General features: G+C 39.9%; 1 pseudogene; it reads left to right on the forward strand.

Moving 5' to 3' along the window:
* The first annotated feature begins 745 nt into the window (after positions 1 to 745).
* LOC124597600 lies at positions 746 to 863 on the forward strand (annotated as a pseudogene).
* The last annotated feature ends 6,161 nt before the right edge of the window (positions 864 to 7,024 follow it).

Here is a 7,024-nt window from a genome sequence, read left to right on the forward strand (position 1 = left end):
TGGAGCACAGAATTACAATAAATCGGTGAGTGTTCCCTGTACAAAGATTTGGAGGTCAGTACGACCATACAGCGTTATACGTACACACGCCACACACCTGGACCACCACACAGATCATGTTCGAACAGATCATGTTCGACAGTGTTACTGAGTGGATTACGCGTTCCCCCTCTCGCTGTGTGAGGGAACGTCGGCATTGTCGAACATGATAGTTTTAATGGCGTCGGTAAGTGTAATGTTGTGTAGGCGTACTGACCTCTGTAGCTTTGAATACGTCATTGCGGCACTGTACTCCTTCATCACGTGCATCCTTTCAGGGCTGCATTCGGCCCTAACTTCATTTTTATGGATGACACTGCGCCACGACATCGCATCGAGCACGGGTAGAGGAGCTCTTGGAACGAGAGGACATTCGACGAATGGACTGGCATGCCTATTCCGCCGATTTAAATCCCATCGAGCACCTTTGGGCTGCATTGGATAGACGTACGGCAGCACGTTCACATGCATCATCCATGATTTGTCAATCACGCTGGTGGAGAAATGGAACGCCTTGCAACGAGATCTCCTGAACAAAATAGTGGCTATAATAGGAGCACTCCCGTGCCTGCTGTTCACGTATTTTTCTCAGAACAATGTCCCGTCTTTCGTACAGTTCATTGGGGGCGATTATGAATCACAGTGATTTCAGTGTAATTATTACCTTTTATTGAAAATATCATTTCTGTTCGCCTTATTGCGTATTGGCAACGGCCTTGCCGCAGTGAATACACCGGTTTCCGTCAGATCACCGAAGTTAAGCGCTGTCGGGCGTGGCCGGCACTCGGATAGGTGACCATCCGGGCCGCCATGTGCTGTTGCCATTTTTCGGGGTGCACTCAGCCTTGTGATGCCGACTGAGGAGCTACTCGACCGAATAGTAGCGGCTCCGGTCAAAGAAAACCATCATAACGACCGGGAGAGCGGTGTGCTGACCACACGCCCCTCCTATCCGCATCCTCAGTTTAGGATGACACGGCGGTTGGATGGCCCCGATGGGATACTTGTGGCCTGAGGACGGAGCGCATTTATTGCGTATTCCTTTTAGTTGCCTTTCGCACTGTGCTATAGCATTTATTACGTATTCCTTTTGGTTGCCTTTCGCACTATTCTATAGCAGTTTTTCCTATTTATGGTCCAAGTTCCATCAGCTGTATCACTTGATAGCGACATATGATGCGAAAGTTGTTTTAGCCCTTAAGTTTTGCGCACCACTGCGACGGTATCGTCTTCTTAAAAATGAAGGATTATAGTTTGACGTCCGATAGGTGACGAGACTACTAGAGACGGGAAACAGGCCCGGATCGTGAAAATATAGGGAATTGAATCGGCCTTAAGCGATTTAAGGAAATCACGGAAAACATAAATCAGAATGGCTGGACGTGGATTTGAACTAAGTCCTCCTGAATACGAGTTCAGTGTGCTAACCACTGCGCCATATCGTTCGGACGCGTTATTTTAAAAACGAACCGAAGGCATGCTTTTGTAAAATTTCTGCACAATACCGTCTTTTACTACTCACCGTTCAGAATATGACCCGCTACAACGTAACATAGCTTGTACGGAAGAGCTGTAATAGGTAGCTTTGACTGAAATGTAAGATACCACACAAGCGACATATACCATGTTCAGATCATGGTATTCGTTCGGAATCACATCCACTTGGTATTACCTTAAATAAAATTAAATAAAATAACGTCCTATAATCATCATCTAACGTGTCTAGCACTTTAATGTTGTTATTGTTGTTGCGGTCTTCAGTCCTGAGACTGATTTGATGCAGCTCTCCATGCTACTGCATCCTGTACAAGCTTCTTTATCTCCCAGTACCTACTGCAACCTACATCCTTCTGAATCTGCCTACTATATTCATCCCTTGTTGCCTCAGAACATGTCCTACCAACTGGTCCCTTCTTCTTGTCAAGTTGTGCCACAAACTCCTCTTCTCACCAATTCTATTCAATACTTCCTCATTAGTTATGTGATCTACCCATCTAATCTTCAGCAAACGTGACAATAGCCGCAAGTTACGGGCGTTAACATTTTGCGTTGCTCATTCTATTTCAATCGACCGACCACGAAGTTTCAGTGATTTGTTGTCTGAGCAGTGACTCAGTGAATCGTTCCTCTAGCAAAAAAAAAAAAAAAAAAAAAAAACATTATGGGCTTGCGACCTCAAGTTTATGGTCGCACAACATCGTATACGTTCGTGAAGGATCGGTTGAGAATGTGATCCTCACTTGTTTCTATTAACCCCACATTTTCATACCACTGAACTGTAGTGCCATTTTGAATTAATGGACATTGCATGAGGTATTTATTAATTTAATGCTGAGCATGAGATATTTATTAATTTTATGCTGACCATGTTTTGCCTCGAAGGTTGTGTGAATTCCTAAGGGACCAAACTATCGAGGTCATCGGTGCCTAGACTTACACACTACTTGAACTAACTTATGCTAAGAACAACACACACACCCATGCACGAGAGAGGACTCGAACCTCCGGCTTGAGGGTTCACTCCGCGTGGCCCTCGAAGGTTGCATAATGTGAATGTTAAGAAAAAAAGCACCACAGCTGATATTATATTTGTGTTTATTAAGCCACAGCCTGTTTCATTTTAAATGAACGTTTTCAGGAGACTAAATTTGATGGTGTCACTATTGAAAAATGCCTATTCATCAGGCAAAACGCTAAAACGCACATGCTTGAACGGTGCGAGTTCACTGATTCACGAGCTAGGCGAAGTGAATCCGCTTATTCCTTGCATTCTAGCCTGTGCCTTTTAGCATTTCATATGGTAATTAGGCGTTTAACATTTGCATTCACTAATTTCTGTAAAATGGCTAGGTTCTAATATAATCTGTCAAACATTTTGTGGGTTCAGCGACTGCGTCACCACGCTAAGACGATAGAAGGGACCTGACAAGAAAAGTGCGCTTGGTGCGGCTACTTGACACAACTGCCAGAAACAGTCACGTAATACGGTTTTATATACGTGTCAATGGCAAACCCTCAGCGCCGCCCGTTGTAATAAGTTTAACGCCTGTCATTTCGAACGTCTGCTTTTGCGCTTAAACAGCCATCTGCCACTGTAGCGATACTTCATTCGTCATAAGAATAAACCTGATGTAAAATAACACAAACTCTATGATTGGTCAGCAGCCATAGTACACGCATACTGGTATTTTTACGCTCTTGGAAACAGGCCCAAATTATGTATTAGGTATCTTATTACAACGTCAGTATAAATGAAATTTTAAGACATTCTAATGTATTATCAGCCAAAAACGTTTTTCTCAGTCATAGCTATACAGTTTTAATTTGAAAAATTGTATACAGATGCAGTCTGTAAACGCTAGTGGCGCTCAGATTTTTGGCCTGTTAAGGCGTACTTAGAAAATGGCTGAAACTGCATCTTGCTTCGTAGTGAAACATGCGCGCTGAGCACCATTAAAATGACGAGAAACAAGTTGTTCTTAATGTGTTTCACAAGATTATAGAGAAAGCCAGCTTTGAAGTTTTTCGAGAAACTGTTTTTACTAAATACAAATTCGTGGTGGTGCTGTTGGAGTCTGGCGATCGAGTGTTCAGTGACTGGCTGGTTCTAATCTCGCTGTAGCCTCTTTCTTCCGTTCAGTTCCAATACCTAAATCTTTTACATATGAAATTCATCAAATATATGCTAATTAGCACGTATTTAATCACCATTTTTGATGAAAAATGCACGTATTCTCGTTTCTAATTATACATCGCACGCAAAATTCTAGTTTTCGCTGCAAATGTAAATTCTTAATCATCGATATTTTATGAAAGATTGTTAATAAATATTGGTTAACACAAGAAAACACCACATAATTCATTTTGTCGGAGTAAAATAAAAAAAAATGAATACTCTTTATTTGGATCATGTCAATCATTTTATACCACAAATGTGGTCTAACACGAGCCAGAGTGATAAGCATTGTAGAAACATGGAAAACAATAATATTCGCAGCAACAAACACATTTTTACAGTTGACACCATAAGATTGCTATCTGAACCAAACAGAATTGATCTGGAGCCATGTTAAGGGATTTGCCGTGAGAAATAACAGCATGTTTAAGCTGCTAGACATACTGGAACTAATGCACGAATTTTGTCACACGTCATTGCCGAATGCTGACGAAATACAGAACAACATGTCACAGAAGAAGAGGAGAAAAACGTGTTTTTTGGGTGGCTTCGTGGATCCTATTGTTGATTGCATCGTTATCAACGTATCAGATGACAGTTCCAGTACTGAAATGCATTACTCGGATTCGGATATGGAAGCAGTTTAGAGATTACCAGACGACTGGCTGTAAATATTCTCAGTGGCTTCATCATTTAAATATATGGTGAAATCCATGCAATAGGGTTTTACGTAATACATAGCTCACGCAGAAAAATTACCTTTTGTTTATGTTAGGAATTTTCATCATTGTTGTTTTTAATTACAATACTATGTTAGCTAAGAACGAGACTGTGTTATGTATCCCGTCTGTCAACCTAAGAAGCTTATTGCCATAGTTTTGCCGTATATTATTTCATTCTGATTAATAATTGAATGATAATCGAAGCTATATTGTTTCTCTACTCGTCTCTTTTTACGTAATTGTTTACATCATTGCATGTTAGTTGGACCACTTGGCTGGTCAGTCCTGTCCAAGTTAAATGCACCAGTAAAGCTGTTGCTCCGCGTCATCTCGGACTCGATGTGCGCGTAACGCATAGCATGTAAGTATCCTTACCATCGTACTTGACTGTAGTCAATACATCTCGGCTTCAGCTTCACGTGAAATGAAATCCAGCGAGATGCCAGCAAACACGGAAAACTACAAGGTGTAAAGTTTGCATCAGGTTTGTTCTTACGACGAACGTAGTATGGCCTACTACACCTGCTGTGCTCGGTAATTAACGTGGCATCGCTACCTACAGAACAAACATGTAAGCGTCATTAAATAAAACTTCTCTGAGAAACTAAAACTGACTTTCGCCAGCATCAAATAAATGAATTTAAATACCAGGGAAATGGAGTGTCGATTTTGAAAGAATCGTCACAACGGCGTGCTTCTCATTGGCCTGGAACAAGTTCAGCATTCGTAGATGTGCTTTCGCAACACGGGAGTGTTAAGATGAACAGAGGCGGATTGGTCCAGGCTTTCACTGTAGAAATATGACTGCATGTGTGTACCGGTATGATGCCCTAGAAGCTTCCGCTGTACTAGTACAATAGACGTCAATTTCGTTCAGTTATCCAACCCTCGAACATAAAAAGGCCACCTCGTGGTCCAATTTCTTCAAAAGTTAATAATTAAAATTATTAACTGTTGAAGAAATTGGACCACGTGGTGGAATTACTTATTGTTGATTGACCAAAGAGATCTCTCGATCTTAGTCCTCTGACTCAAATTTTGGATCCTCTTTAGAGACATTTTTGTTGTTCTCAGTCCTCTTTCACAGATAATCATGCTACCTGCGAGCAGTTTTGGAAGAATAATGTAGATGAAGCAGGAGAGATGCACTGGAAGAAACACTTGTTTGAGGGGGTCGTGCAATAATACATCATATAAAGTGACCTTAAATAAAGTCGTTTTTATGTAATATCATGAACTGAAAATAAAAAAAAACATTATTTGCTACAATTTTCAGTATCTGTTATCATCAGATGCCATAAAGTTTTTTACTACGACTTGGTTGTGGGCTCAGTAATAAAATGCCAGTGGAGATACACAACATGAAGCAATTTTTTATGGCCTTCATTACGGCATTTAGAAGTTTGTAGTAAAAGAAACAATAATATGCTAGAACGAATCCTTCAACCCGCAGTGGGTGTGATGATGTTTTATAATTTATCGTATGAAAGTACATATACAAAGATTATTAACTACTACATTTCAACAGCTAAACACAGCTCTCCATGATAAGAGGCCATATTTTAAGGTTAGAATCAGGATTCAGACCCATTGTTTCTATAGAAGTGAAAATAACAGAAGAGTCCCACAAAATGCTTAACAATGCACAGAAAAGTAGAGTTCGCCTATTTCATCAAAATATTAGAAGATTGAGTAATAACGCAGAAGAACATGTTTGTGTGGAAAGTTTAGACAGCTCTGAAAAGATAGACAACCTGTGCCGTCTGAGCACCACATAACCACAGGGTTAGGTAAGTGATGTATGAAACATTACACTATTGCAGCTTACTCATGCCTAACCCTAGTCCTATCCGAAATGTATAATGCATCACTAAATCAAGTCATTTTTCCACAGAGACAGAAATATGCCATTGTTGAACCTCACTTTGAGAAAGGTGATAAGAAAGAGACTGTTTCACTGTTGACGTCATTCTCCAAAGTAATTGAGCAGGTGATGTATTCTACAACAGTATCTTAAAGTAGCAACAATAATATCCCGAAAATCACAGTTTGGGTTTCAGAAGGGTCGCTCTATAGAGAATGCCATTGAAACGTCCCCTTAGAAAAATTATAAATTATAAACTTCTACGATATTTGATTTACAAACAGTTGTGCAAAACTCAACGTACTCAGACATTTCTCTCTTTACTTATTCTGATCATCAATAAACTGACACAATATTTTTAGCGCAACGCAGTCTGACTTTCAATAATCCCTACAAAAGAAAGGCCCTGACTAACAATGACCTAAACCTTTCATGAATCACTCACCTAACAAAAATCTTCGTTACTCGAACTACTGTAATACAGAGAGCGCCAATACTGCCAGCTAAATAAAAGATTCTAACTAGGGAAGGCACTAACTACTGAGAGGCATAGTTAGCAAATGATTTTGATAGAGAACAAACGATGTATTTACCTTAATAATGTTCAAAAGTCATCATATATATATATATATATATATATATATATATATATATATATATATATATATCAGTTCATGATATCCAGTCTTACAAATTTCCTCTTTCTGACGACACACGTCCATA

The sequence above is a fragment of the Schistocerca americana genome, chromosome 2 (assembly GCF_021461395.2).
Source record: "Schistocerca americana isolate TAMUIC-IGC-003095 chromosome 2, iqSchAmer2.1, whole genome shotgun sequence".
Taxonomy (NCBI): domain Eukaryota; kingdom Metazoa; phylum Arthropoda; class Insecta; order Orthoptera; family Acrididae; genus Schistocerca; species Schistocerca americana.